The following is an 11,462-nucleotide window of genomic DNA, read 5'->3' as shown; positions in this document are numbered from 1 at the left end:
CCATGTCCAATGGCGATTACAGCAAATATCTCTGTTGTAACAGCAAATTTGCCTTGAGTGCTGCTGTAAGCAGGGATAAATGCCAAAAGCACCATGAGGCAAAAAATGATGCTGAACCTGATGAACTTAATATCGTGTTGAGTTGATGTTTCCTTGTGGACAAGGAAGACCACAAATAAGCAAAATATGATTAAAATTCCTAAGTAAACAAGAGCACAGATATCCCAGATGAAAGATGCTCCACCACACTCAAGAACTATCACGTCCAGACGAGCTTCTATATTCCTAACAGGTCGAGGTTTTCCCACTAAAGCCCAAATTATACAGAAAGTAAATTGTGGAGATACACAAAGTGCTCCAAGTGTCAGTGGCTTTGGGAAAATCGTGCAAGAAGAACAGAGAGTTGATATTTTTGAGATGGCATGCTTGGAAACGTTCAGTTGAGCTGCTATAACAATCACACAGACAATGGTGAAGGTGAAGATGAACAAAGTGAGAGGATGGCGCAATTGGCACAGCAGGTCTGTGGGTTGTCCTACAAAGGTCACACTACTTCCAAAGCATCCTTCGATAGCTGCAAGCATGATGCAATGAACTGCAAAGTTTGCAAACTTCATAATCAATCGTTTCCTGAAACTTATCAGCAGCACAACGACCATTAGTGTCATTATATTTCCAAGCACAACAAATCCAAGCAAGAAGATTGTCAATGGATCAGAAAAGGAAAGAAATTCCATTGCCATTTGCACACAGGCACTTTTGTCTTCAGTCGGCCATTGATCATTTGGACACCGTAAGCAATCTGGAGAATCTAAAAAAAAAAATTTAAAATGCAAATATTAATTGAAAGAAAAACACAGTGAAAATCCATTTTTCGTGCAGCTGAAGCATAATTAATTAAAAACACACCTTCATTTTATTTATACAATTAAGCATATGAAAATATTATTGCGGTTCCAAGAACCGGCCCCGAAGGGATTTGTACTTAACACTCAGGTCCCTCAGTTTAGTTATTTCCACAGTATAAGTTCAGACGAGTCCCTTCCCCTTGTGTAGTGGGTTCAATGTAATTGAATGTGTCAGTAAAGGGTGAGATAGGTTTTTCCCCTTTTCTCCCCATTTCATTAGGGGTCGTTTTAAATCACTTGTCGGCTTTGTGGCGTGCGCTGTGTACACGGGCGATGGTGAATTTGCATATCGCACCAAAACCTCGTTTGAATCGCTCGCCAAGACCAAACTTCCCTCCCACTCAACCTCCCCACAATCTTCTTTCAGACGACACAATAAGTACACAACCATCATCATTCATGCGTACCCATTTTTACTTACACTTGGTTTTCATTTCACATATTGACTTACATTGCATTAAGACATTATACACGCCGTTCATCGCCCCAAGGCCCCCCAAAAAACCTCACAACCCGCTAACCTCAACGTCACCTCCACCACACACGAACTACCCACCTTCCTCCATCATGATCACCTCATCTACACTTTCCCACAGATGCTGCCATTGCTTGGAAGCATGGGGGAGGTAATGCAGAACACAATGGCAAGTGCCACCATTATCCGGACTTTATCCAAACATCAGAACAGGCAATAATTGGCCATTGGCGTCCTGTTGCAAAGTAATTGCTCCGTTCGATCCCACAAGCAATTACAAAGCTCCCAGCGGTTTGCTCCAAACCTGGAACGAGTCCCGAGCCCCCCACCCGTGTTAATCGTGGAGGGTCCATTGCTTGCTCCGGTTGGGAGATAGAATGAGCTTTGTTGTGCAAGAGGTCTTGAGCAGGTGGGAAATACGCCAATCGGCAGGCGTAATCACACCAAGAGATGTGTTTGATCCACTTTTAGGCCCTGTCCTCGCTATAAAAAAAAAATAACTGCAAAAGACACTGCGGGCAAACGCTGGTTATGTGTGGTTATTGGCTTTGGTCCTGCATTGTTACAGGCCCCGATGCTCTTTCCCCGGCTTGTGCTTGCTTTCTCGGGCTTCACAAGAGAACGATCGGGACTCGAACAGTGGTGCTCACATTGGCGGGTCGGAGCTTGGGAGCAGGAGCAAGCACAGTGATTCGGGCCGAAGCCAAGCTATGCATACACACACTCTTTCGATTTCCACATGGCAGGCTATTTATCTCACACATTCTTTTCTTTGCTTTCATAATATATCATTCCACTTGAACGCAGGAGCTCGATTAGGCCTTACTGCCACAAACTCTCCTTTTTCAGGGTAGCACTACGAATATGCACCTTCACAGTTTCCTCTAGCACAACATGCACCCACCCGCACTACGAGCACCCACCCCACTTCTGCGATCAAGCACCTTCAGACACCATCAGTATTCCTCCTTCTGACCCCTCCCCTTTAGCATTTGGGTCATGGAGGCATGACTGCTGCCCAGTGAGCAAAGAGGCTGATAAACCTCATCCATTCTCTCCTCTTTTTCTTTTCTTGTCTTTTCTTTCCACAGTTAGTCTGATTGGGTACCCATGTTTCATGTATCGCTGGTTGGTAAAGCACACAGTTAAGTTTAGCTTTTTGTCCATTTTCTTTCCCGTACTCGCTTGCACTCTTCATTGCTTGTGACCAATATTCTTGTGTACATTTTACCCTCACCAGAGGAGAGGATATTGCATTTGTGGACGTTTGTCTGTTTGTTTGTCCACACAGAACTTTAGTCTTTGTTTCTGCAACCGCTTGTCAGATTGAGACGAAATTTTCACCATCGGTGCAATGACTCATGTGGAATTCTGTAATGATAATTATGAGGTCATAGGACACGTGGTGTGGCAGCCATGTTGGAAAAAAGGAAAAACTTTAGACCTCTATCTCCGAAACTGCACCAAGAAAAAAATTTGAAACTTGGCACATGGCAAGTACTCCTCATGTGGAATAAGTGTAATATACTTATGCTTCAGTCACATTTGGCTCGGCGGCCGTAGGGTCTAAAAAATCTATGGCCACTAGCAATTATAGGGCGGCCGCAGTATTTCCACGGTCGCACAATGTAGCAGTCACATATGTTTTTATTTTTCGGGTTTCCCAACCTTGACCGAACCCAGTACCTACAGAGCCTCGCAGCCGCATGGCTGAGGAAGTCGCCATTGCAAGGCTTCTTCTTCTTCTTCTTCTTCTTCTTCTTCTTCCTCGTCTTCTTTCTCCTCCTCTTCTTCCATTTTTCTTCACGCGGCGGCCTGATTCAGCATTATCTTGTAAAACAAGTAATCTATAATCATGTACATTTTTCTCCTCATTGATAATTAATTAGTTCGGTGAAATACGACCTGGAAACGATAAAAATATTATCGGACAAAAAATTAACGGACATTATGGGACTAAAACATCGAGTTATCGGAAGTTAACTGGTCCGATAACGATAAATGGAAGTTAACTTCCGATAATAGTCCGATTAAAAAAAAAAAAAAAAAAGTAAACTTCGATAATTATCTGTTATCGGATTATCGCTTTTGTGCCCAACACTGGTGGCAAACACCTATACTCCGATCTCTAGCGGAAGCGCACGGTCGATGCAGACTGCCACGGAGGCCGTACATAGGACGCACGGTGGGCGTAGGGGAACTGTGTTGACCCTGCGTTGCCCGCAGGTAGTCACACAGACCGCAAGACCACTGTACGTTGAACACAGAGACGCCTTAGGACTACCCTACGGCGACCGTGGAAATAGTGCGGCCGCTGTAATTTTTTGGGCAAATGGCAAATTCATTTTTCATTGATAAGAGCCTCCGGCAGCCGCACGAATAACACAAGCCCATTGTATGCCCTACGTACTGTCGACGTGGAACACATCTACGTCATGGCTACGGCTTGTCGAATTGCTACAGCCAACCGAGAAATGAAAAAAGTTATAACTCCGCGCTATAATTCCACGGCGACCCTACGGCCTGTAAAATATAGCCATATGGCGTAGGGCCACCCTGAGGCCACCTCAGAGACTCTGCGGCTGCCGCATGTTTCTGTCAATTCAGAGGGTGTACGTCCTGCGTATCCTCGCCGTAGAGCAAATGTGACTTAGGCTTAACCACCAAATAGCTCTTGATTGGGGATCTCTTTTTTCGCTCCATAAGGTCTTTATGTTTGTTTTGAAGTTTTCTAGGATAGTTTAAATCTACTTCAAATTAATACCCCTTATCCTGTTTATCTAAATCTTATTGACTTGTGGAGATTATATCATCTCAGAGATTTATACTCAAATTATTTCACCCATTTAAAATTACCATTGGGTTGAGATTCAGATATTGCCCAGAAATACAAGTTATTAGCATCAAAGTACATTAAGTAAGATGTGGGCTTATCAGGTGAGAAGTCTGGAAGATATTTATTATTTGCCTTCGCATATCTCTTTGAACAAACTTGTGAAATTCCTCCTCTTTTTGCCTTCTCAATCATCAAGAGCATATCTGCATCACTAAGAAGATGAAGGGGTTGTTTTGTCATTTTTAACATGGCGCTCCAGGCTCGTCCAGGAGATGTATAATAATGGAAAGGATCAAGTCCATAGGAATCTTTATTATAACAAACTTCTCGAAATTTCTCAAACACATCAGCGACTAATAAAACATCAGTTATTAAAAAAGGTTATGATATTCACCCATATTCTTTATCGCAAACTCTTTCCAAACTTGTTTTGCTCTTTCATATACTTCACCCATAATATGAAATCTTCCTAACTTGTTTTAAAAATGCTTTTGAGGAGGAAGTCTTGTTTCTTTAAATCTTTCAAAGGAATCCATATAATCATATGGGTAAATGCCCTTTTTGGTAAGAAGAGAAATGTATTTTCCCAAGTCAGCTTCAGTCCTAAATTGACTCGAAAGGATAGTAAAAGAGGAGATGTTTGAAACCAAAGAACTTCGAGGGCTTGTCATAAATTTATAAGAGTCAAGATATGTTATATTTGTATTTACACCCATTTCACGAGTATTAATTTTTTGGGGGAAATGTGATGTAATTTTGATCTGTATTGGGAATTGCTGTTACCTTTCCAGGAGTCTTACTTAACTCTTTTATAAAGAGATGTGTCATAATGACAATTATTATGAAGAAATACAGGTATGAATGTGGGGATTCTTTCATTAAGATTACAATTATTATGAGATACTCCTCTATATTTCACTGTTAAATGACAATGATCTCTAACCCTTTTATCAGTTTTTACCAAAGCCTCTGAGCATGTGACAAATCCTTGCTTCTTCAAATTATTTCTCTTCATTTGGAGATAAGTTAAGGAGTTTATGTGTTCTTGACATAATTTTAGTTTGCTTAATACAATCATCCTCAATACTTTTAACAAATTCATCAGCAGCATCAAGTCCTCTATACAACTCCAACTTATCATATTTACTTACTACAGATGATTTAATGTACTAACAAAACCCACAAGGGGTATGCTTTTGATTTTTTTTTTAATATCATCAGTCTTTTCCAAGATGCTCTCAAAATCAGCATATATTACAAATGGGTGTTTTATGCATTTATTTGTTTCAGTAAATACAACTTTCTCTCCTGGTCCTGGCATCTCATCAACTGCTGCTTTATGAATAGAACAATACTTCAAATGTTTATCAAGTCTTTGTTGAGATTGAAAGATATTTAGACATCTCTTACAAGGATAAGATTTATGCTTTGATTTATAAACTTGACTACTTACCAATCTCAAAGTTTTTGATATAAGCCGAATGAGTCGTTTCTTTACTATTAAAATAAAGGAGATCTACATGCTGGTCATTTGACCAATTATCATTGGATCAATAACATAACCATTTGGTTTATCAAATCACAGTGAATTAATACCGAATTTATGCCTGAGGATATTAGAATGACATTATCACTATAAAACATCCCATTAGTTTCAATCTTTTTTGAGGAGAAACCCAATAACTCTCTAAATGAAATACTAACTGTGAAATCAAACTTGTCATTATTTATAAGTTTAATCCTTGATTTTGAAGTATGATTTTGAATATATATATATATATATATATATATATATATATATATATATATATATATATATATATATATATACCAATCTTTTTTGGTTCATCACCCTGTTCTTTCATAAGGCGAGCAATTGCGGAAGATATTTGAGAAATCTCGTATGCTCCGGGTGAAACTGTTATAGTTTTGTAACCGCTTCCCGGATTATAACTAAACTTGTCATTTTTCTCTGTGATATTAAACAAGGTATTTTATGTTTCCTTCAAAAATAAAGACGCCTCATATTCTTTTTTCCCTTCAAGTTGTAATGGGTATTTAAAGGCCCGGTCACACCTTGACGTTTTAGCCAGCGATGGCAACGTATTAAAATGTATGTAAAACGCTGGCTGACGTTGAACTTTTGATGTTTTTTTTTTAAGATTCGGACGTATTCATAGCGACTTGGTCGTATGCATAACATATTAGTAATGGACACAGAACGTTTCGTTGTGTTATAGATAACTTATACCAACGAATGCTGACCTGTTGTCGGCCTACACAACCGATGCCCAACGATAGTCTAACTTCGGCATAGCGCGTTGCTTGCATCGCCGACGATGTCGTGACGTAGCCTATTAAAAGGCTGATGCACAACGATTCGAATCATAACTGCCGTAGAAATGGAAGTGTCAACATCGCGGTCACACCTTGGCGATCTTGCCAGCGTATGCCGACCTAAGAAAAATGTGTCTAAAACGTTGGGGCACGTCAAATACGGTAGGAGTAAGTTTGGTATACGTGAGTAGAACGCTAAAGTATGCTATCATACGTCGTAGTAAGTAGAGTACGTCAAGAAATTTTAAACATGTTCAAAATTTTACGACGTACTCGGCGTATGACACACGTTCCGCATGCGATGGGGATAAGTTTTACACACGATATGTGGACGCTTACACACGTCCACAAACGCTACTTATAAGCTACTCATAAGTCGAAACACGTCGCGGTAATGTCTTTTTTGCGCAAAACTTATTTCTAACTTGTGTTTGACGTGCTTTGAACCAATTCTTTACGTAGTCCCAACACACATCGACGTATGTAGACGTATTCCAATGACGTCTTCCGGTCGACAAAAAAAAATAAATGAACGTGTTTCTAGGTTACAACTGCCACATAAAGACGTGTTCCCAGCGGTTTTGGGAATTGGTATATAAAAATGCTGCTCATAAAAGGGAACCCAACAGTGTTTTCGAGTTCCTTTTTGAGTCGATGTCCATGTCAGCAGTATCAGTATTAGTATTAGTATTAGTATTAGTAGTAGTTTGTTCATGTTGGCAGTAGTCGGTGAGTGTGAGGGGGAGGGTGTGGGTTATGATGGATCCTCCTTGGGTCGGTTCATAGGCTGCCACTCAACGATTTAAATGGCTGCATCTCCACTATTGAAAGTAGACGCTTGCGCTCAACAATTGGATTTTTTTTACACTCAACGACTTTTAAACGGTACCACTCAGCTATTTTCATTGTTTACAATGAACGATTTAAATTGCTGTCACTCACCTTTGTTTTTTGACGCTGGCGGTAGGAAATTTTAATCGTTTCTATTGAACGTGCTAAATCGCTCAAACCCCACTTTTGAAAGTAGACGCTTGCGCTCAACAATTGGATTTTTTTTACACTCAACAACTTTTAAACGGTACCACTCAGCTATTTTCATTGTTTACAATGAACGATTTAAATTGCTGTCACTCGCCTTTGTTTTTTGACGCTGAGGTTTTGAAATTTGAAGCGTTTCTTCTGAACGTGTTAAAACGCTCAAACTCGACTATTTTAAATAGACGCTGCCGATGGACAATTGGAATCGTAGCCAATCTAGACATCGAAGTGTGAACATCCTCGTCATGCCGAAGAAAAGTTTGAAGAATGCTGCAAATAAGTGTCCTGGCCGTGGCCGTGGACGCTGATGCAAGGACGATCCATTATACCGACGTCTTTCAGCCTATGAGTAACTTAAAAGTAACGTCTGTCGATGTGTGGCAACGATCGCGTAACGTGCCAACAACACGTTAATCATAGGTTAGAAATAAGTTTCGGGTACGCTAAACATTACCTCGGCATGTCTCAACTTGTGATTAACTTACAAGTAGCATGTGTTGACGTCTGTAAACGATCGCAGACCGTGCATACAACTTGTGGCCAGCGTAGCGGAACGTGTGAGTCATACGCCGGCATACGTCGTGAAATTTCAAGCATGAAAAAATTTAAGGACAACCGAAAAGTACAACGTTTAAAGCCAGCGTACAACGACGTATGGCAGTGTTTTTCAGCGTGCTCTCAATGTTATCAAAACTTACCCATAACGTATTCAACGTGTGCCAGCGTTTTAGAAAAAAAATTCAAAAATCGGCATACGTTGGCTAAAACGTCAAGGTGTGACCGGGCCTTAAAGGAAGATGTGTGATCACTCATTGTGAAATTAAAACTTAGGATTGTACTTCTCATTTATAAGTTTTAAAAAGTTTTTATTTTCTGCAACATTTTCAAGTTTATTTTACTAAAACACCATACTTGTTAAATAGTCTTCCTACATTCAATGGCAGTAATTCCACCATTATCTTTTCTATAAATGTATGTACTTCTTTATCATCTTTCCACAATAAAAATTAATTCTCATTAACATCCACAATTGATGATATTTATTCATTTTTCTCTTGAGAGAGAACTTAACTAATTTAACATGAGGAAAAATATCTTTGTATTGACATTTACGAATTATTTTCATGTTCATGAACTGGTCTAAAATTGTTGATGCTTCATTAAAACAATTATTTCCAGTCTTTTTACTACCGAACAACAATAACAGTCTGTTAACTAATTGTGATGGGTGATTTGGAAGAAAACTAACACCTGAACCAGGCCTACTTAAAGCCTCAATAATGCGTTTCTCCTTTTCATTGTTCCTTTCTTTACCTTCAACAGAAACTCCATAATCAAGCGAGTTTAATAAATCAATATATGCTCTATCATCCTCATTTTTTATATTCAATGTTTTATCGAAATAACTTTATTCACCCCTCACAATTGAACCTTGTCTCCCATCTTTTGTAAGAAGAAACATTAATCGAGGAGTTAATTTAACAGGTGGTTGAACATAACTCAAAAAGCCTAATTCATCATTAAATATCAATCCCTTTTCTTGAACAAGATGGAATGTTGCTGGTTGTTCTGTTGGAATGAGACCTGTTGTGGTTATTGAATCTGTTGAATATTCATTGTTTTGGAGAGCATTCACAACATAATCAGGGGGTTGATTTATCTCTTCCAGTATTTGAAATAATCCTTCATCATAATATTCTTATTCTTCTATATCGTATAGATCTTTATCCATCATTTGACAAAAATCTTTTATCATTTGACGTTTTTTTGGCATGTATTCTTTCGTTGGAATTGCAGACATTTGTTGGGGAGTTTTTTTTTATTTTTTTTCAGTGGTTTAAAAAATTTCTCTTGTTTTCTTTCAAATGCTTCTTCACCCGTTAGTTTCTGTGTGCATTTTTCTTTATGTCTTCCTGTTGTTTTACCACTTTTGAAACCAACTCTTGATGTTCCTTAAATCTTCTTGCTCATTCTTTTGCATCCATTTATTTATTGGAAAATATCATTCAATGAATTGCAAAGGTCAAGAGGGAAATTTTCCTTTTCTTCATCATTAAAGTAGATGTGTTCAAATAAATGCTTTTCTTTAAATGTTTCATCAAATCCCTGATTAGAATTAATATGAGTTGTAATTTCTTTTTCAGGAATACTTGTATCTCTGCTTTTCATACATTTGCATTGAGTTTCTTCATCAACATCAAAACGGAATGATAAAATCTTAAATCCATCATGGCTCAGATGTTTAATAATTTGTCTCATTCCTTCTGGATTAGTTTCTAATCACCCAAGACCACCAGATTTTAGTTTATTTAACTCACTCTTACAATGTGAATATTTTGTTGCAACAAGAGAGACCTCCTCAAATATTTGTCTTCGTTCTTCAATCGTATCTGTTCCTCTATTGAAATGCAGTCATAATCTTCACCTTCTACTTCTCCTGGTCGCATTACTCTTGTGGTTGGAGATACAATAAGTATCACAGGGTGATTTTTAAAAAAACATGTAATCTTTTCATTTTCACTTTTCAAGAACCTCGATTTATGAAAGAATAAAATAAAAGTATTAGTATTATTTCATATCGAGTGAAGAGAGAGTTGAAAGTATGATTGACTAATATAAATACAAACACAAGAAGAATGTCTCCCTCTTGAGGAAAAACTGTCCATAACCATTTAGTTTATCTCATTTGGTGCTTATAATGATGGAATAAGAACAAATACAATATTCTCATTCAGTGCATACTCAACCCCAATTGGTTATAAATTCAATATGGAACCAAAAAAATCTGGTTTATCTACCTGTGTCAGGAAAAATCATATACAAAGTAAATTTTAGGAGAACCAACCAAGATCATCGCATGATTTATTTTAATGGAGAAATTATATCCATCAGAATTCACTGACGTGAAGTTTTCCCCGAAATAAATACGATCGTTATTGTGAGGAAACACAAGTCAGGTCAGGAATGGGAGCATGTGCCAGAACAGCGCGTCGCTGCGTCCACTTTCTGCCGGTACTCCAGGGGCCTCCGTCTGGCCATCCCCCAGGCAGATGCCAGGCCCATCCCCGTCTCCTTGAGATGATGGTCAACCTGCTGCAACCATGAGGCACGTGGTCGGCCCACTGGCCTCCTCCACTCATGAGACTCCCTCGCTGAGAGAATCTGGTGAGCAGGATCAGCGTCAGGAAAACGAGCCACATGTCCATACAGCCACAACTGACGCTCACGGACTATGCAGGTAACAAATCTCATCCGAGTCTCTCTCAGCAACCGCTCGTTGGATACAAAATCTGACCAGCGATAGCCAAGGATTCTCCGAAGACACCTGGTACCAAAGGAATTAAGTCTCCGTCTCAGATCCTTGGTCAGAGTCCAAGACTCGCACCCATAGAGCAAGACTGGAAGTACCAAGGACCTGAAGACTCAGACTTTCGTCCTCCCGCACAGGTACCGGCAGCGCCACACCCCATGATCCAGTGAATCCATGACTCCCCAGGCCCGACCCAGACGTCTATTGACCTCTGACTCGCAGCCAGCAGAGACATGAATATCACTGCCAAGGTAAGTGAATCTCTCCACGACCTCAACATCCTCACCAAAAACAGACACAGACAGGACAGCAGCATCCAAGATGTCACCGAAAGCCTGGATCTTAGTTTTGACCCAAGAAACCCGTAATCCCAGCGGCTCCGACTCCTCATTCAGCACCTCGAGGGCCCCCAAAAGGATATCTAAAGTCTCCGCAAAGATGACTGCATCATCTGCAAAATCAAGGTCTGAGATCTTGACATTCCCAAATGATGCACCGCAACTTGATATCTCCGACATCCTCCCTAAAATCCAGTCCATACAAGTGCTGAAAAGTGTG

The 11,462-nt window shown here is 39.6% G+C and overlaps 1 long non-coding RNA gene across 1 annotated transcript in view; it reads right to left on the bottom strand.

Moving 5' to 3' along the window:
* Nucleotides 1-523: 523 nt before the first annotated feature.
* The window catches only part of LOC147025035 (uncharacterized), a 51,146-nt gene continuing 40,207 nt past the window's right edge, over nt 524-11,462 (bottom strand). Inside the window, exon 4 of the long non-coding RNA XR_015059318.1 lies at nt 524-811. This is a non-coding gene — a long non-coding RNA (uncharacterized LOC147025035). The remainder of the gene's footprint in view (nt 812-11,462) is intronic.

This window comes from Eptatretus burgeri, chromosome 6, assembly GCF_056783735.1.
Source record: "Eptatretus burgeri isolate ZD-2024b chromosome 6, Ebu_testis_v1, whole genome shotgun sequence".
Lineage (NCBI taxonomy): Eukaryota > Metazoa > Chordata > Myxini > Myxiniformes > Myxinidae > Eptatretus > Eptatretus burgeri.
The sequence above is the reverse complement of the archived record's forward strand: the minus strand, read 5'-3'. Positions and strand labels throughout refer to the sequence as shown.